Below are 20,751 nucleotides of genomic sequence, written 5' to 3'. Positions count from 1 at the left end.
GCTTCTCCTCACTCAAGGCAGATGGTATAGTCAAGGGTTTAGCCTTATGATGATGCAACACATCTAATTCTTTGACACTTTCTTCAGTAAATACTGACAATTTAGCGTTGTATATGAAAGCTGAAGGGTTTTTTATGTACTAAGAGATTGTGTCTGCCTTGTTACATTTCCTCCTTTCTGACAACCATTTTTAAACGTTTTCCACATAGAACATGAAGAAGGGTGTGGTATGGGTGTAGTCATGGGTGTAGTATTGTTTCACATAATACATAGTGTGGAGAGTAGCTGATTTGAAATTAAACACATTTTTAATCTACATGTCATGACCTTGATGTCACATTCAGAATTCCAGTACAGTTAAAATTCTTGTCTGAAAACCAGAGAATATTCAGTTTCAGATTCAATTTATTTGTTCATGTATGGAAACTAAATACAAACACTTGTATTTCTCTGTAAATTAAATTTGCAGGGCGTACAGTTCTATGAGTTCTACTTAAATACTACTTCATACATACATGTCTCATTAGTAAAGCTTAGAAAGATTTGGTGAAAGGATGTCAAATAACACAGGATCTTTTTTTTTTTTTTTGTGAGTTTAATAGGTTTATTATCAGGATTTTTAAAAAGAATTTGAAAAGATTGGCTATTTTTTATGTTTCAGATTTAAGTACCAGTAAAGGTTAATTTAGGTTCAGCTAGGGTTTGGCTACTTAAAGATATAATACTTAATCTCTCTATTAATGTTTTTATTATTCATTATTATTTTTATTTTTATTTTTACATATGCATTTATAGTTAATCGGTGATATTTTACAAAGAAATGTAGTAAGTACATTAACAAGAAATTAGTGTGTCAGATTAAATATCTAGGAAAAGTTACAGAGCTCCCTTTTACCTTGGACATTTAAAAAGAAAACGTGTAGGGCAAATCCATAAGCAAAAGGAAACATTTCTTTGCTCCATATTTGACTGAAGAAAATTTCTAATTTAGCGCTGAAGAAGTGACAAAGCCTTACTGGCAATGTTCGACAGTTACTGACTCTTGGTTTTCTGGGTCTTAAATTGAAATTAATGTGTTCCATCTAAAAAGGAGAGAAGAACATTGGATTTCAGAGGTCAGCAAGTAACTTGAGAGGACATTTTTGCATAATTATGATGAAGTCCCTTCTTCCACTGTCTTTTTTATATTTTAAAATATTCTGAAAAATTCCTATTCTTATTTTCCTTTAAAGTGCTGAATTATCATGCTGAATTGCTGCTGCTAAAAGTTGGACAAATTGGTGACCTGATGAAAGGCTTACAATTACATTTTCTTCCCACATTGCAGAATCATTCCTTTGTCTTCATTGCTAAGCCTTACTGTTTCATTAAGTAATACTTCGATTTACCTTCATGGATTTTGTGTTTTTGCACTTATTTACATTTTTAAACTTCATGAAGATGACACTTCTCCATAGCTGAACACTTCTCTGTAACTTCTCATAAACTGGAAGAATTTATTGCCACATTTCTGACCATCAATGAATATTTATACCTTATTGAAATAGATATAATTTTTGAAATAAATTAACATTTCAGTAATTCTTTCATTATTTTATTTTGTTAGTACGTGCTGAAGTTACATTATTAGTGTGTTCCCTTTCTTGATCATCAAAAATTAAGGTAATGATCACGCAGGATTTCTGACTTGTTTTCAGGTGCTTTTGGTTCAACTACACATGTAAAGTGCCTCTCCCCAGGCACACAAATATATTGGCACATTTCAGAAAATCATTTTCTGAGTCTGGACGGTTAACTGTTGAATGTCTGCATGCAAATGGAAGTGTAGAGCCTGGAAACACTGTTCTGAACTCTCACTTAGTATTCTTGGAAGCTATGGATACAATAGGTATAAGGCAAAATAATTGCTGCCACTGTTGTGAAACATAAGTCAAGATTTTTCTTTTCTACACAGTCATCAAGGATTCATGGTAATGCATCAGGTATGCATCTATAAATACCCAGGACAAGGTCAAAGTTAAGCTTGTCACCTAGAGACCGAATTAATAAAATAAAAATGAAGTTGGGCATTCAAGTTTTAACTCACATGTCTGAGTTTGTAGAAAGAAGTGCCATGCCCTGTCTGCAGAAGCAGCAATATGGTAAGAATAGTAATTTCTTGAATGTTGCAGCTATGCGGTAAATGTCTTCCTGAGCTTCTTGTGGAGAATATTTTTCCTTAAAGAAGCCCAGAGGGAAAGACATATCACATAGCAGAAACATGTCAAGGAGGAATTATTTGGAAGCTGTTAGAATGGCTGAGCTGCAGCACTGGAAGAAGGGCGATGTTACAGAAATAATGTTTCTCAAGCATGGTTCAGTTGAAAGGGATGGAAAAGTCCTTTAAAAACTTAGAATCTTATTAGTGAGAGGTAGGATAGACATGGGGTGTTGTCATATCTATTTGCATAAAAATAATTGGAATTGAGTGTTAGGAGCTGCAACATTTACCAGAGTGTAGTGCTAAGATACGAAGGTCCGAATCGACCTCTCCAAGGTGGATGGGAGAAGATGGTGAAATATGACAGGCCAGCATAATAGGTAAGAAGCTAAGGTTAGAGACAAATTATGATTAATTAGCAAAATATAGAGTGAAACCCTTAGGGAAAAAAAAAAAAAAAAAGACAAGAACAGTCTCAATATAGTTCTTAGAACTAGACAAAGCAGTAAGAGTGGAGAATACCCATACCTATCATTCTTACCTTGTCTTTACCACCTTTCATAAAAAAAGGTTTCAAAATTTAAATGTGATAAGTGAAAAATTGCAGTGAGATAAACCACCAATATATATTTATTACCAGTGAAGGTAAGTAGTTGATTCAAGTAAAATTATTAAAAGTTGTTCAGTCTGTGAAATTACTAGGTCAAGTCAAGTCAAATTATTCTTTTATGTTGGCTGAAATGAGCCAAAGATTAGTCTGAGACTGCAAATTTAACTGTTTTATTACATAAGTGCCAGTTTATCAATCCCTGCAAACTGTAATTGCATTCTGGAGACAGTATTTTTTCTTCATAGCAACTTGCTTAAAAGGGCCATGTAAGTGCTAACAAACCATGGAAAAAAAGGATTTTTAGTGGAACTATTGATGTAATTTTCTGAATCAATTGGCTACTACAAAAATTTCAAACTTACTAATTCACAGTCTTCCAGAGTTGTAGAGGAGAGAAGCAGGAAAGGAGTCTGTGGATGGTTTGGAGTGAGTTATACAGTACAGCCTTTTTAATCTCCTTGAAACATCTAGATGTGGAAACATCCAGATGTTTCCAGAAAAGATGTGGAAACAATTTCACATCATTACTTGCACAACCGAGACTTGGGGCACTTTACTTTGCACTCTGTTAATCACTGATGAGAAGTGCTGTTTTCGAGGGACTAGTTGATGGTCAGAAGAAACTAATAACGCATATTCTGCTTGAGAAACCTTAACTTGAGATTTTAATTCTTGACATTCCTTGATGGAGAAAACTGGCATTTTTTATCAATGGCTAATTTATCTTGAGAGTGCAAGTAAGTATTTTGGCAAGTTGGGAATCAGTTAATAACAGAAAGTTAGTGCTTGACTCCTGGCCCTGCAGACTGCAGTTTTTTACACTCTGCTGATCACTGCTTATTTATTTTTCTTTAGATTTCTTGGGCCTTATTATCACAGAGTATGGCTTAGCCTGATACAGTGAAAATCAGATTAGAAACAGTTCACTTCATCTGATTCAGTTTTCATTAAAATCCTTTAAATAATACATTAGTACACATTACTTCTGACATACCCAAAGGTATGACAATGATCCGGTTCTGACCTGCTCAACTTATCTACACACTTGGTAATTCCAAGTCATGCATTTGTGTTAGCTCAATGTAAATTGGACTTCTGCTGCAACAATCATAAATGTTCTTAATGCTTTCTTGAGTTTGTATGAAGCCTGCATGCTGCTAGAGTTGCTCTAAATGGTTTCTGCCTCAGGGATGATTATAAAATCATTCCTAACAGCTTCCTTTCAATTTATTTTATACATTAGGAAAATAAATTTTCCTCAATACAGATTTATATACTTACCATCCAAGGAAGCTTCTGAAATATGGGCAAAAATTTGACACAGCATTTTAAAGCTGCATGTATAAATGTGTTTACCCGGTTCGACCTTGTGGTTTGCAATTGCTCCATCAGTGAAGAAAGATCTACACAAGGTCCACCTGACCCAAAAGGGGAAGCAGGGGAACAAATAAATAAGTGCCTTTCAGAAAGAAAAGCCATGTAATAGTATGAGAGGTGCATATACACTGTAGGCCTATTGTATTTTGCAGTGGAACTGTCAGAGCTTAGAAGTTAAGCTGTGTGATGCTAGTTCACTGCTCAGATGGGAAACCTCTGCAGAAAACCCAGGTGGTGAAGAGTCGTTGTTGTTTCAACAAGAGACACTCATCCCTTTAAATCAGCTCCGATTAAATTTCCTAGTCTGACGCTAAGGAGCACAGCAGTTTTCTTTTAGATGAGACCGTAGGCATGAGTCTTACTCGTTTTCAATTACAAAAGGTTTTCTGAAACTTCAAAAATACGTATAGCAGATTTACACAGGAGTAACTTACTGGCTGGAAAACAACATGCCTTCTTACAGTTCTGCTTGCTCACCCAAAAAAGCAAAGATTTCCTCCCCAGATATTTGGTTCTTATTAAGCTACTGTTGCTTTCTGTCTTGAAGAAGGCTGCACATCAGTGATACAGAAAAAAATCTATTAAGTGTACTGTTCAGTTTGAATTATTAGCTTAAGAAACTGTAGCTTGTTGTTCCATAACTTAAGCCAAGATGAGCCTCACACATTAGCAAAGTGTTCAGTCACTTTATTATACAGTTGGAATACAATATATCACCAAAATTATATCCTTACCCTGATTAAAAAGTAAGTTTTATTTTTTTTCTTGGTAAATTAAACATATTAATTAATTTTTTAATGGGTCCTTTGAGAAGTGCCATTTGTTTTATGAGATCATTTTTTTCAACTACAGCAAAGCTTGTAGAAGTTTGTATTAATTGTATTTGAACAGTTATTTCTCAAAGGTTCAAGTAAAACCTTTTTTTTTTTTTTAAATATATATAGCTGGTATTCTATTTCTTTTAGCAGCAGTTGAAGAAAATATTATTTTGCAAAAGTACACAAAGAATTTCCCTACCATCATCTGTTGTCTTTAGTGAGTGAACTCATGGCAGCCTTGGCAGAGTAGCCAATTCTCATCTCTCCTCTGGAAGGAAGGTTCCATACTTCCTATGGAACTCTCTGTATTTATTTATTTATTTATTTATTTTTAGTCCTCATTGAACAAGTAGATTTCCAGAATGAGAAAATTAAACAATGCTACTTTGTCTTTCACAAAATTTCATCACCAAGAAACTCTTAGGAAAATTTGGGAAGTGGAGAGGAAGCTTTTTTGTCTATTCACCCGTAAAGGTATAGAAAGTTTGGGGAAAGAAAAGATAATATAGGTTTGGATATGAAATGATAACCTCATTCATATAATAAAAGTTTCGAATTTGTTGCTTCTTAATATTAAAGATGTCATTTAAGATCAGTTTACTTACATATTTAGACTGAAACTTATTTCTTGCAGTGTTGTTACCTTCTGCCACCATACTCAGCAGGCTCCTTAATTTAAACTTATAGTCTATATGTTATTTGGGCTTTCAGCTGATGGCTAAAAAACCAGTACATTTTGACATAACTGTTGTGTTCTTATGTATGATGAATGTGATAAATAATAAAAGTTTGCAACAAAGATCCATCATGTCAGATCCTGAATTGTTCAATAGATTATTTAATGTCTGTTGCAGTATATATTAAAGCAGCTAAAATTGAAGAGGTCGCTCTTGTGATCTTCAAGCAATGTCTTCTACTCTGTTTTACTTTTTCCTATTTCTCCTGTCCTAGACAAAAGAATCCCTATGGGAGACGAGTATGCAGGAGAGCGTGTTATTAAGATGGAAAGTATGAGCTACTGAAAACAGTTCATTGTCCATACTACGATGATGGCAGGGAAACTAGGAAGATATATGTATATATATATAAGAAGTATATTAGTCCCTCGTTATTTCAGTGGGGTGACATAAGAGCAGAGACGAGTTTCAGTGCATTCTTTGAACAGAAATTAGTCCTGGTCCAGTTTTCCAAGTTTGCCTGAAATAGTAAATCTTAATAGCAAAGGCATTCAGGAGATAGGAATTGCATTAATCTTTTCTCAGTTAGCTTTAACTTTTTGTGTCTCCTGTATAGGCATGCAAACAGCTAGATGTACATAATTAATTTTTTAAAGGGAGACATGGTAGGTACTGTATGACAGCTTCCAAATGTTTTTCTGAAATATAATGTCATTATCCACTGTCAGTGGACTAATAGCTAAAATTCTGGCAGCCATTTTAGATAATGTTTACAAAGTAGAGCTTCACATAGCTTTCTTTTTAGGCAAGAGATTTGCTTTTAATCAGACTACACTGGTCAATCCATAAATCTTCTTTGGGAATCTGCTGCATGACAGGAGTTTGAAAACCTAATTATAGAAACTAAGATATACTGAAGAGGAGGCAGCAGTACAAATAATTTTGAAAACAGAGCCTTATTTTGGCATATATTTTCAGCATTTTCTTATATTTAAGTATGACGTCATTTTACCTAAAATATTTGACCCAAAGCATAGAGAGCTCGACATCATTATTTGTGTGGCTGTTAGCAGCATGGGAATTGTTACTGAATTTCTTTGCAGTGAGCCATGTAGAGACTCTGCATTTGATTCTCCTTGAAAGACCATCACAAATATCTCAGCTTTGTGACAGAATAACAAATAGTGCAAGGGACAACTTGCTTAGACACTGCACTACTTAATGGAAAATATCTAAGCAAAAGAAGACCAGAATTTAATTCCTTTCACCTTCATTCCCTGCTGAAAACACAGAGTTCTTCCGTACTAAATCTCAATATATGCCTTAGTGTTATGGCTTTGTTAGCTTATTTTTTGCTGCCACCTAGTGTACTTTATAGTATATCACAAAGCTAAGTTTGAAATTTTTGCAAAAAGGGCTATGCTCATAAGAGTGCTTACGTTTGTATTTAGCATATAAAAGAGAAAAAAAAATGGTATTTTTCTAACAGTAAAGACTTTCTCCCTGTGTAACATAGCCCTCTGTGTCTGCGGTATGTTCTCCTGGGTATTACTCATTTCTTTTGACCCTGTACCTTTACTATGTATCATTTGTCTCATCTAAAGAAATTCTCATATTTGTAACTGTTCCATTCATCTGTTATCTGTGCAGTCTCTTCACTCTTATGCATACATTTATGTACCTCTTTTAATCTTCCTGTGAAGAGGTTTCCTATAGAATATGTAATAGTATAATTTGAACTGTTTGCTTTAAAATGGTGGAAAAAATGAAACATTCTGGAATTTAACGTATTCATTCCAATAGCTGGGTGTTGCAGTTTCTGATGAATGTATCTTACTTGGCATTTGTTTGCAAGGCACAGTGATCCTGAAAATTTGATTATAAATGCAAGCTAGCCACCTGACAAATAAACACTTTCAGCCTTGAAAAATGCTTAAAATCTAGTGAACATCCTTCACTGTCTTTTTGGTCTGCTATTTTACCTATGTAAGCAACTTTCATTTGACTGACAGCTAAAATCTATCTTGAAATTAAAGTGACTATTTGTCAGGTTGCCAGTGTCTTTATTTCTTTTTTTGTTGTTTGGTTTTTGTTTTGTTTTCCCAACTAACTTGATAAGGAGTGAAATGAGCAATAAGCTATATTCTGAGGTTGCAGTCATTTGCTTTTACTACAATATTAGCTAAATGTATGCTGCTGCAAGCTGTCCAGAGAGGCTGTGGGGTCTCCCTCCATGGAGGCCTTCAAAACCGCCTGGACGTGGTCCTGGGCAGCCTGCTCTGGGTGGCCCTGCTTGAGCAGGGGGCTGGACCTGATGCCCTCCAGAGGTCCCTTCCTACCTCAGCCATGCTGTGGTTCTGTGATCTTTGAACAAGAAATTCTGCTTCTGGCACAGATTTATGTTCTCTGCTTTTTAAGGAAGCTGAAAAGGAATCTGAATCTCACAGCTTTTTTCCTTTTTTCCTTTTTTCCTTTTTTTTCTTTTTTCTCTATCACAGATATTATTTTGGATTGCTCTGGTTAGCAGCAGTCTAATAATTTAAAATATTCGGTAATGGCTGCTACCTCCTTTAAAGGATTTCATGGAAGTGCCTATTCTGTATTTTAAAAAACATAGGCTGTGAAGCTAGATGTAAGCTTAGTATGGTTTAGTCACAAATGCTTGTGGATATTTCAGAAAAGGAACAACTGCAGGACAGAGGAAAATAGGATGAAGAGATTTTATTTTTTTTTTAATCTTGTTTGCTTGATATTGCTAAGCAACGGGATTGTACTCCTTTAGGGTCCTCTCACAGCAGAAACGTGTTGTACACTTAAAACAATGACTGCCTACTTCAGGAGTTGAAGGGGCAAGGGTATTCCTTTCTGGTAAGCTATATGAGTGCTGACTTCTGAAAAACAAACTCCTAGGCTGGCAGATTGTCTGTGATTTCATAGCTTTTTACTTTTAAGGTGTCCAAATGAAAATAAAAATATGCATAATATTAGCTAGAGCCATGAATCTCTCCCTTGATTTTAGTAAGGTCTGCAATAGCATTCAGCAATATAAACAGTGGTTCCTCCAGCTTTTTCTGAATGTGTGCAAATGAAGCAAAGAAAATGAGGAAGCAGGGGCAAAAGGAGCTCCTCTACTCTTTAGATGCTTCTTATAATGTTTTGTAGATTGATAGAAAAAAAAATACAACAGTAGTGTGCTGTACAATGCTACTTCTTTGCGTTGCAATCAGTGAAGGAGAGTGAAGTAGCACAGTGTTGAAGAGAGCATCTGAGACACTAACAACTGAAAAAGGAAAACTTACAATAGAAAGTAGCATAATTTTAACATCTCATGCATTATTAAATAGCCTGTGATTTTTGGGCTACATTATGTCTGCTATTTTAAGAACTGCGTAAAATGCTGTGCAGTATTATTTCAATAGAGCTTTTATGTAACTGTATAAAATTGCAGTATATTACTGCAAATGTACAGAGCCATATTGCAGTGGAGTACATTAAGATAATCCTAAACCAAGTGCATCATAACATATATAATAAATTCTATATAGTAGTTTTGATTTATTCTATTAGTATAAGAGCATTATTTTATCCTGATGACCACAGAGTTTACATTACAGACAGTTGCCAGCATCATAAACATTACAAATGGTCATAAAGCAATTCCGAGCCCTGACTTGATGAAGGCTCTTGACTGTGCAGCCTGGTACTGAAGCAAACTGCGGTGGATGGCAAAGCTAGACTCAGACAGTTACCCTCTAATAACAAACTGCAAATACACAACACATTTGTAACAAGCCGGGCGGACTTTCATTTGCTAAAATGCTTCATTCCCCAAATGCACCTCCAAATGAAATTACCAGAATGTTGTTTAACTTTTCAAGCATTTAAGCATAATGAAATAATCTTATAAATCGTGGTCTAATAGTACAAATCTTGTTCCCAGGCTTTTGTGACGTGGAGAACCCCTAGCACAAACAAAAATTGCTCACCTCCATGAACTGCTTTAAGGAACATATGGGTGAGGTTTGTCACTTCTGCTTATAGATGGATTTTAGGAGTGGAGTTAGCAGTGAGAGATGAGCCCCCTCATTTTTCCAGCCTAGAGAGAAAGGAGCACAGGAACCATAGGCGCTACTGAGCTCTTGAAAACTTGAGGCTTTCTGTTTATCCTTTTGTCATCCCCATTGTATTTGACCAACTGCACGAACAGATCAGTTACCATGGTGTTAAAATGTTATATTACCAGAGCTGACTCTTTCTGGGTATTAAACACCTGTTTTAACAGGACTCAGCCCTCAACAGCTTCACAAGGCACTGCCTGAGTGATTGTTAACATACAAAGTTAGTTACCTTTCATTAATATATCATTTCAGATTGAGGGATGAGGGGGAGGGGAGTTGTTGTTCTTTGTTGTTGTTGCCTTTTTTTTTTAAGTATAGAAAAAGAGAAAGAAAACCAAGGCAAAAAAGATTAATATTTAACAATGCTAAGAAACTATTGCAAAAGGGATTTGCTGTTATGGCACGTACCATCTCCCAGTCTTCTCTGAAGGAATAAAATACATGTGTTACTAATAGGCTTCATGCAGACTCAAGAGAGAACCTGAAGTAAACAGAAGTGCATCAGTTCTGTAAGCCACTGCAATAACTTCAGTTGACTTTACAGTCTTTCAAATCTATTTTAATTTCAGTTTTGAGAGTCTGAAAACAGACTGGTTAAGTCAGTTGCTTCCAGCTGCAGCATTTTACTTTGAATTTCCACAGCTATGACTTCTGGAAGATGAACTCCAATATTTTTTCAGGGGGTGAGCTCTTTTCTTCCACTTACTGAGTGTCAATCTTTATTTGCACTTATTTTTATAGAGCTTTCACCATCCTCTGCATTCAGCATTTATGGTATTTTCAAACAGCTAGTCTTTTTTTTTTTTTTTTTTGTAAATGACTGACAAGTATTCAAACAAACACTAAAAGGGAATTTTTTTTCCTACAGTGTTTCATCCAGAATATCATATCTTCTTGTTTAGTCTTAGGTTTATCCACTTGGGTTTTTGATAAGTTTTCATGTCTGTTAGTGATACTTGCCTACAAGTTATTTTCACATTTGTCGCTTCTGGTCTATATTCACAGAATCATTAAGGTTGGAAAAGACCTCCAAGATCATCTGGTCCAACAGTTGGACCAGTATCACCCACTAAATCATGTCCCTAAGCACCATGTCCAACTTTTCCTTGAACACTCCCAGGGACAGTGACTCCACCACCTCCCTGGGCAAAAATATTAGATATCAGCATTGGCTTGGAGTTAAAAGCCTCCAACTGTTGAGTGCTTCTATTGATTACTCAATGTAAAATTTTTGTTTGTTTTAGTATGCTCTTGTTCCTATTCCTTTAGGAAAAATATGTTTATTCTAAAATGACCGTCGAAGGTGGAGCATAAGCACACACAAGAAAGCCAGACAGCTGGTGTATGAACTTTAATGAAAGCAGTACAGTTTCACAGAAAAGTTTTTTGGGAATGTATTAAGTGCTCAGGCAGGCTTGTAGAGAATATCCTGAAGCCCTTATTACACTAATGATATTTGACTAGTTTGATTAGCATTAAAGCCATTTTCAGCAAACTAATGCAATGGAAGTCACACACCTCTTTTCATATAAACATTGTTAGTAAGTTTACCTTTAGAAACTTTAGAAATACTATGATAGTGTTGGTTTTGCTTCTGAAACCTTGCATTTATGAGCTTGATTTCAAATACAAATTAAAAAATAATCATAGCGATTTACTTAATTTAGAGTAAAATGGGCACTTTTACATTCAGCAATTTTCAGCTTTCCTTTCCAAATGAAAATCTTTCAGTGTTGAAAGTCTGGAAAGCAGTGTTTCTCTCCAAATAATGCACTAACACCCTGAAATTAAAAACAAGGGGTAAACACTGCTGAATGGAAATAGAAATGGTAGTTCATCCCATTGAACCACAAGCATAGGATGAGTCTATGAGCATAAGTATTAACAAAATTTGTTTTAAATGTGTATTAAGGACCTATGTGGAACATTTTTCCACAATGCTTTGCTTCATGGTTTTTAATTCACCCAGAAAAACAAAATTACACCCATTTTACAGATGAAGAACCTTAGAATGTGGAAACTTTGCCTTTCCTTAGGTGAACAATTACTCGGATTCAAAGTTGAGCTTCTTGAGCTGGAAGAGCAGGGGGGTTTCCTTTACCACAGTTCTCAGCACATTCTAATTTTCTGCATAAATACAGCAGGATTCTTCACAAACTGAACAGTAATGAGCCTTGTACCATCAGAAGCATTTAGTGATAATGAGCCTAGTACCATCAGAAGCAGTTAGTGAAAATAAGGATTAAATTTTGCTCTCTGTTTGGCAGTAATCCCATATTTGATGTTTTGTTTCTTTGCTTTCCAGAGATTTACCAGTTTCAAAACATAATTTTCAATGGCAACTGCTATTCCTGAGAAATGAGTGATATCACAGTCATCAGAGCAGGAGACATACCTTCAGGACATTCATAACACTGAATGTATTGCTACTGACACTTGGAGACTAGGCAGCAGAAAGTCTACTTTAGATTTTATCAACCCAGTCTGCCTTAGCAGTTCTGTTGGCTGATTTCTAGAAAAAAAATGACATGATAGATGAGAGTGTAAATTTTAAAAAATCCAGGTGAATGTCATGTTTTCTTATCACCATTTTCAACTTTAACTTTTTTGCTTGTAATAGTGTTTTCCTTTATGCTCCAGAAATGGCCAATGGCCCTGTATAACTAGAATATGTTTGTATCCTTATCTCTGGACAACATCTCTATGACAGCTGCCTTGAATGGAAACACGTTTAGAAATAGACTTATATTATTTTACTTCAGAGCATCTTAGAATATAATTAACAGCTTTCTGAACCAGGCTTTTTTAATGGTTTAAATCAGGATGTGAAATAATAAGCATGACATCATTTTCACTTCTTTTTCTGTACAGAACACAGTCTTTTCTTAACTTTTTTTTTCAATTCATTACCTTTAACTGAATACACATTTTAATAATTGTGGATTCACTTTTAGACGTTAACACAAATACAGACACAAGAGGTGGCCTGAAATTAAAAGAAGTTGCAACTGCATTATAACATATACATGTCTTCCCAGGCATCAATGCATGATTGGTGTATTGATGTTATTTACCTGTTCTCCGTATTCTAGAATTAAAAAAACAAAAACAAAAAAAAAAAAAAACTTTATTCCATTTAGGGGAAAAAATAGAGCATGTGGTTCACTAATACAAAGATTTTGCTGTTCTTCCCAAAGTTTATGGTAAGTAAGCCTTCCGTTCAATATTCCCTATTGCAAGTTGCTTTTTGACCCTGCACAAGATCCACTATAGTGGCTCATATTGCCTTATCCTTTACTTCTTAAGGCTGATCCTTAGCCATCCAAGACAACTGAGAAGAGCTATATAAGAGCTCTCATAATACTGAGTGATTGAGTAATAAAAGTGGGTGGAAATCCAATATAAATTAAGTTCATACATACTGAGAAGGAAAACACATTTTAAAAGAGGGAAAGACCTTAACTTTACCAACTGAAGTCTTGGCTCTGAATGAGCTGCTGCCACTCAGAAGAGGTTTGGGAACTTCCTAGATTCTATAATATCCTGTGAAACAGTTTTTGAATATTCTGTGAAATACACCAGCTCTGTGCTCAGTAGCAATTAAGAAAGCAAAGAGTAGACCTTAGGAGAAAAAAAAAATGGTGCACAAATATTAATTGGCAGGGCACCATTACCCCACATTGTTTTTCTCATTTTAGTCTCTCATCTCAAAAAGGAGAGTGATGAATTAGGGAGGTTAGTCAAAAAAAAGGCAACAAGGATGATTGAAAGATGTGAAATGAGTGTTTCATTCAACAGATATTCAGCCTCAGATTCTCCAGTGTGGAAGAGGTGTTCAAAGAGCATTATGAAAGAGGTCTACAACATCAAGAGAGACGTGAGGAAAGCAAATAGACAATAACTGTTCATCTTCTGACAGAAAAACTTGTGTGCATCCCATGAAGCAAGGAGACAAATTCAAACCGAGCCGTAGATACTTAGATAATATTTCATGCATAAGCTGTGGAACTGTGCCATGCAGTGAAGATATTCAAAAGTTACATGGATTTGTAAAGTGATTGGATAGGTTCATGGTGAAAAAGAAAATCTATTAAGGACTGTGAAACACAAGGACATCAGCTCTGATTCAAGACATGCTTTGGTTCAGGTCACTAGAAGATGAACGTCACTTAATGCTTACCTTATAAACATCCTCTGTTTTGAGATGCCAGTTTTGTCCGCTGTCTGAGATAGGATACTGGCACACATGTGCGTTGGTCTGATCTGGTGTATGTAATTGGACCAGGTATAACATTGCTGAGTATTATTGCTTGCAACTCACTGCAATTTTCTGGTTCACCTGCTTAAAACTCCCGAGACGATCCTGAATTACTTTTAGATGCTGTTGGTCATGGACAGTAGGTACACCCAGCATCCAGTGTAGATCAGCATGTCCAGAACTCTGCCTATCCTTTGCCAATAGTGGAATGGATTTTCTAATTCTGAACACTCTGAAATACCCTTACAAATACTGCCTCCTCCTCAAAACTAATATCTGTAAGTATCACCAGATGCCCCACCAGAATCAAGTCCCTGGTGTGCTTTGGACCTTCCTCTTGGGTCTCACCCTTCAAAATTTTGTTGAGAACACTTATTCTGAGAAGCTCACCAATGTTAAGCAAATGTAGGAGTTACTAAATGGCTGGATAATGATACTTGTTCCCCATCTCCAATGACTCCCCTGATAGCGTGCAGCCTGCCTGCCCTGCAGTCCTTCTTGTTCCTGGATTTCAAGGACTCCCCTGAGTCAGACTGAACTGCGTATTTAGGTGTGCTGCTCGGCCCCCCTTCATGTCAGCATCAAGGACATATTTACAGCTCTGTGGGCACGACACTGGGATTTGTATTGACTCCAGGGGCTGGGTTTTCTGTGTTTGTCATCACAGAGCCTAGGCAAGGAGCTGCTATGCTCTGTGAGCCAGCAGAGACAGGATCAAAATAAAGTATGAAAGCCTTTAAGGATATGCAGGATTTCTACTATCTATTCCTTGATTAAATGCATTGCAGCCTGGTTGTCACACAAACCCTGACCTGCTGGTGAACTCATGCTGACAAATGTGTGTTGTTATCAAAATAGGGAAGAACTGCAGGAAGTTAATGTCCCTTGCAATGTCCAGATTTTCCAGTCTTTGGGCCACGTTATTTCTCCTTGAATAGCATGCTAAATAAAAACTCCTCCAGAGTGACTGTATTGCTGTTCCTGCTACAATCACTTGTGGGCCCATTTAGGATTTGTTAGTTAACATGGTGCAGAAGGTCGGCCCTGGCCAGCAGATGAGCCCCCACCCCGTCCCTCGCTCATTTGCCTCCAGCAGGATAAGAGAGAATTGGAAAGGCAAAAGCAAGAAAACTCATGGGTTGAGATAGGGGCAGTTTAATAAGTGGAGGGGAAAAAAGGAAGAGAAAAATATTGATGCAAAAGTAAGCACTCACCACCAGCAGACCAATGCCCTGGCCGTCCCTGAGCAATGGCAACTTTGGGAAACACCCCCCCCATGCTCAGTTTTGCAGCTGGACATGGTGTTGTGTGGTATGGGACATCCCTTTGGTCAGCCTGGGGCAGCTGTCCTGGCTGTGTCCCCTCCCAGGCTCTTGCCCACTTGCAGCCTATGTGCTGGGGGGCAGAGAGAGAGGCAGAGGAAACCTTGGAGGTGTGCAAGCACTGCTCAGCAATAGCTACAGCATGGGGGTGTAGCTGTTTTTGGCTGTTTTGGTCACCAGTCTAAAAGCCAGCACCATACGGACTGCTGTGAACAAAGCTAACTCCATCCTAACCAACACCAGGACAGCCAGATGGAAAAAAAATGTAGAGGGCCTGGTTCTCTATCTGTTGCCTCAGTTGTAAACAATGAAATATAAGCCAGTAGGTTATACCTTGGTAATGGAACAAGGTATAAAATCATACTTAATGCTAGCACCCAGCTGCCTTGTGGCTTGTTTAGGATTTAGAGAGATATTGTCCTTACTGTTTGTCCTTTCAGCAGCAATTGGCTTATTTTGTGGGAAGAAACAAATGAAGTACAAACTTTGACTTAAATCTAATGCCTGAGGGGCCTAGCTAGTCTCTAGAAAGTGCCAGCTCTCAGAAAAAAAAAAAAATGCTTTTCAAATTTTGCATAAAATTGAGAAGAAAATTAAACTAGTGCTTTTTCTAGTATCTATCATAAAGCAGACCTCATCGGTATGAAATATTTGCAGCAACAGAAGTGTCATGGTGATAATTACAGGAAAATAATTGTAAAAGTTAGCTTTAAAAATATCAGAATATCTAATACAAAGCATTTTCTAGGGGGAAAAATCTTTCACTCATCTATTTTTCTGCCAAATGTGATGGAGTGTAATATCTGGGCTTTTCACTTTTCACCTCTTTTCTCGTTGCCTCTTACAATATTTTAAAATTTCTGATTTTGGAAACACTGCTAGAGTAGCAAAAGTAGAAATGACATGGGTTTCTCTGCTACTCCTTACTGCTTCAGATGAGGAGATGTAGCCCAGTGTCAGCGTTTCCTGGCCACAAGTAAGGTCTTAGAAGCAAAAAGTTTGATTTTTCAACAGTACGTGTCAGATAAGCTAAAAGGGAGCATGGCTTTGTCTGTCTGCCTGTAGGAAGAAAGGGTTTTGAGGTTCTTCCGAGAGTCGGGAAGGCACATCACCAAGTGCAGGTCAGATGGATCGCCAATTCTTTTTTGTATCTCCAAAAAGAAAGGTTGCACGATATCGTCTCATCAACCACAACTCTTTTGCTGTGAGATCACCAGCTTTCATTCATAATTCAGAGCACAGCTGTGAATCCTCTGAGCCTGTGTGAACATTGTGCTTATTTCTTCTAGGACAGTGAGATGGATTTTTTTGTTTGTTTGTTTGTTTGTCATCAGGTTGGGTTCAATAAAGTGTGATTTAGGGCTTTCTCACGGTGCCTCTGGAGTGCATTTGGAAAAACCCTGCTGTTGCCATATGACAGGTGGTAGCAATGTGCTGCAGATTGTGTTCTTCGGAGAGCTGCGCTGCCTGACAGGCAGGAGCACAGGGACTGCAGAGCAGGGTACTCATTGAAATGATGATCAGTGGAGGATGTGGCTTTTTAATAGCTTGGGTAGTAAAAGGACAGTGCCTTTTCTGCAGGATACTTAACCTTCATAAAACAGCACATAATGCTATTTTAGGCACTGGCTGCAACTGTTTAAGAAGGAGGGAGGGCACACCACTGGCCATCCTCTGGCAGGCGGTGATGTATGAAGGGGTGATTGACGAATGATTTGTGATCCTGTATGACTTACGCTAGGTGATTTTTAGATGAATTCCTGGTGCTAGTGCTCTTTGCATCTTGTTGTGTTGCATAAGCAGCAGATCTTAGCTAGGCATACAAAAAGATATTTGATAAATAACTGAGTGTAAAAGGCGCTTCACAAAAGCTATGTTTTCCTCGTCTTCCCTAAAATTTTAGATTTATGGAGTCCTATGTAAAGTATATTAGCTTGCATGTTTGGGACGTAACTACATCAATCAGAAGAGAAATGTGACCCTTAGACAAAACAAATATACCAAAATCTTAGTTACAATGGTATACATTATAGACTTCTTTTAAGCCCTGTCAACCACTTTTATAATGTATGTTACTTATAACTTTTACTTGGACAGCTTCAAATAATGTTTGTTTACAAACTCTGTCTATAATATCTTTTTTCTACTTACAGCTTTTGTTATAGATACTCTCACTGTACATGGTTTAGTCTTTAACAGTAACAGTGTAATTATTGCCATATATATAAGCATTGTTCTGTGTGAGATTGTTTTTAGCAATGAAACATTTTACCTTCCGTAAAACATCAGAAGCTGTGTGATGTTCTCTCTGCACAAGTGATGCTGCCATAGCTACCACCTGTGGAGTTGAACAATTATAGCAGAGAAAGGCTTGCCATAGAAGCACTCCAGCAACGAATCACTCCATTCTTCCAGTACTGCAATTGCTACTCTAGCATAAATCCAGTTGCTGGAACAGGGGAAACACATAAATGATACCTTGGCATAAACAGTGTTTTAGGTTGTACTAGCAGACACAGAATTATATTACACACAGAAAATACAGTTAAAGGTAGCTATCCGAGTTACAGAAATTTCTATGAGAAAAGATTTTATGCACTGCAAAATCTTGGAGGACACAAGACAGTTTCTTACAGCTGCAACACAGACTGCTCTTTTCCTGCTTTCTTTACAATCACAATACAAATTCAATCCCAAGTAAGGTATTTTGTGTTCAATTGCATTAGCAGAAACCACTGCCAGAGATCCCTTTCCCATAAATACCATTGTGACCTGAATATTATTGCTGTGTGACAAATTAAAATATTAAGAGCATTAACACATTTAAAAACAGCTCTGTCACTGATCTCTGACACCTTAAAAAAGAAATGGTAGTGCAAATACAGAAGGAAAGGGGGATTTAAAAGGAATTTGCTCATGAAATAATTACAATTGCTGATTTTATATTTTAAAATAATCCAGTAGAAAAAAAATGATTAATAAATGCTTACAACCAGCCATGCTTTATATCAGTTGCAGGTAAAGATCTGATAAGTCCTTATTTCATAGGTGAATCAATACCAAATTGTCCTAACAAATTATGGTGTTACAATTTTGGCATACCACATTTATATAGATCATATATGAAATGTTCTAAGTGAATATTAACAAAGTCACAATTTCACAAATTAAATCCAAAATTTAAAATGAAAACAAGAAGAAATTCCAGTCTTGCACCCTTTTCTACAGTATACCACACACACACAAATTGATTTCTGACTGTGCATACAAATACTAGATTTTTATTTTGGCGTTAGAGGCATTTGATTTGTAGTACATCCCGTTGTCACACAATATATTTTTGTGTATTAGCTGTTCAAGCCCTTGAGTAAAGAAAGCAACTTTTTTTTTTTTTTTTCCAAATGAGGAACAGGACTTGCATCAAAGAATTCAAGTGTTTTACCAGTTTCTATAGTTGCTAAGTGGTTTCATGGAGATTCTTGTCTGCATTAAAGCATCTGCTAGTGTGCTGAAGATTATGATCCTCATGAAACCAGTCAGCTGGTTCAGACATAAACTGAACATTCACACAGTGGTCCGATGCTTCAACAAGTTGAAAGCTATTGTGTTGGAGATTCAGTCACAGGTAGGATTTCCGAGAGAAACATGCTCTTTGATGTGAAAGTTGTTTAGTTGTTGGGGGACCTCAACTCCAGGGAACTGCCTTCCAGTCCTGAACCTCTTAAAAAGGCTTTACAAAGCACGTCAGAAAATGGAATCAGTTAACAGAGAAATTGTTCTCGTTTGATTAATAATTGTATAATTCATTTGGTTAGCAGAGTGCTGTTTGTATTTTTAATTTCTACACATCTATCTCATAATTCTAGTGTAATTTTTGGTATAGGTCTCAAATAAACTTTAGATTCCAGGCCATGCTCTAAGTTCATCTTTAAGTACAAGAGTTTTTCAGAATACTTCTGGAAGCATTTTTCAGTTCCTCTCTGCAGCTAGCAATGCAAGAGTAAATCTTTTGGTCTGGACCAAGAACAATCAGTAGGAAACCACTCGTGCCTTTGATCAGGGACATAACAGAAACAGAGAGAACTGAGCTTCTAGTTGGTACTCTCAAGTCACTTTTGCTCTTTGGCAATACAATTTTAATATTAAAGCATAAGCAGTCCAGAAGTAGAAAATGAGTGCCCCCAAATTATATTTCCAATTATAATTATTCCCACTGTGTGTTACAGTCTGCATCCAAAGCTGTGACTTTCAAGAGCACCACAGATTTCAGTAGATCTGTCCTTATTTAACCAACTGAGCCAAGAAGCTCCAAGCACTACTGGCATTATTATTAAGTCCCTTTGTCATCCAGAAGCAGGATGTTTAAATGTCTTCCCCAACCTGTTAGCTGAACTCTCGGAATAGCAGATCATGCTAACTAGCTCTAATGTGTGTTTTGCTGGTAGGATTACTGATACCAAAGGAAGAAATTTTTGCGTTAATTTTGCAGCTGATATGGATTTGGAACTATGCTTATTATAAGTTGACAGAAGAAAATAAATAGGAAGGGTTAAAAGGTATTCTATCTTCTAGCTGCATTACGCCTCTGTCTTATTTTTTCTATGCATTATTTTTTCTTTTTCCCTTAGGCACTCTCACTGCCTTTACGTGCTAACTTCAAAACAAAAGTGCGACCACAAGCATCACGGCTCCTTCTTTGCTCATTTCCATAGATACACGAAGATCATGCCTATAAAACAAAATAGAGATAATGGCTGTAGAAAAGGAACAACCAAGATAGTTTACTTGAAGAGAGAATGCCTAGTAATGTCAATACATGCTAGTAAACTGAGAACATCCCCTGCTTTCCCTGAAGGATTAGCAGTCAGGATGAAACATCCTGCCATGTTTTTACTACAGCTCTGGTAACTGTGCTAATTAGATTAAAGTTTGTCTGCGCTAGTTTAGCCTGGTATGTCATCCACCTATGCCAATTTTCAAGAACAGAACATTTCTAACTACGGTAGTTCTTGCACGTTTGAAAAATGCCAGCGCTTGGTTTTAAAGCATTTGATTTCACAGTTTTTAGGGCACCTTATACCCTTCATAATTCATAGCCATCATCCACAAATGTGTGAAATTCAAAGCTGAGGCAGCAGACAGAGTAAAAGGTCAACCTCCAAGACAGAACTGAAGCTATTGATAAAAACTATATTGTAAAAATAAATGAAAGCACACAGTGATTGCTGACTTTTGACTTCAATCAGTGTTGTCAGTAGTTCTGGTACTCAGCACTTCTCTTTCACTTCTTATGTTCAAAAAGTTGTACAAGCTTAGGTAATTAGTCTTTGTAAAAGGCTTGTGCAGTCTGCTATATGTTACCTTTAATTTG

The 20,751-nt window shown here is 36.7% G+C and overlaps 1 protein-coding gene and 1 long non-coding RNA gene across 5 annotated transcripts in view; one reads left to right on the top strand and one right to left on the bottom strand.

The window, feature by feature from the left end:
* Positions 1 to 20,751, top strand: part of EYS (eyes shut homolog) — an 855,622-nt gene that overhangs the window by 765,953 nt on the left and 68,918 nt on the right. The window lies entirely within an intron of this gene.
* The window catches only part of LOC310897815, a 47,991-nt gene continuing 27,470 nt past the window's right edge, over positions 231 to 20,751 (bottom strand). For all 4 annotated transcript variants that reach the window (XR_014582607.1, XR_014582608.1, XR_014582609.1 and 1 more), the window contains one exon: positions 231 to 20,109. This is a non-coding gene — a long non-coding RNA (uncharacterized lncRNA). The remainder of the gene's footprint in view (positions 20,110 to 20,751) is intronic.

The sequence above is a fragment of the Anser anser genome, assembly GCF_964211835.1.
Source record: "Anser anser genome assembly, chromosome: 3".
Lineage (NCBI taxonomy): Eukaryota > Metazoa > Chordata > Aves > Anseriformes > Anatidae > Anser > Anser anser.
The sequence above is the reverse complement of the archived record's forward strand: the minus strand, read 5'-3'. Positions and strand labels throughout refer to the sequence as shown.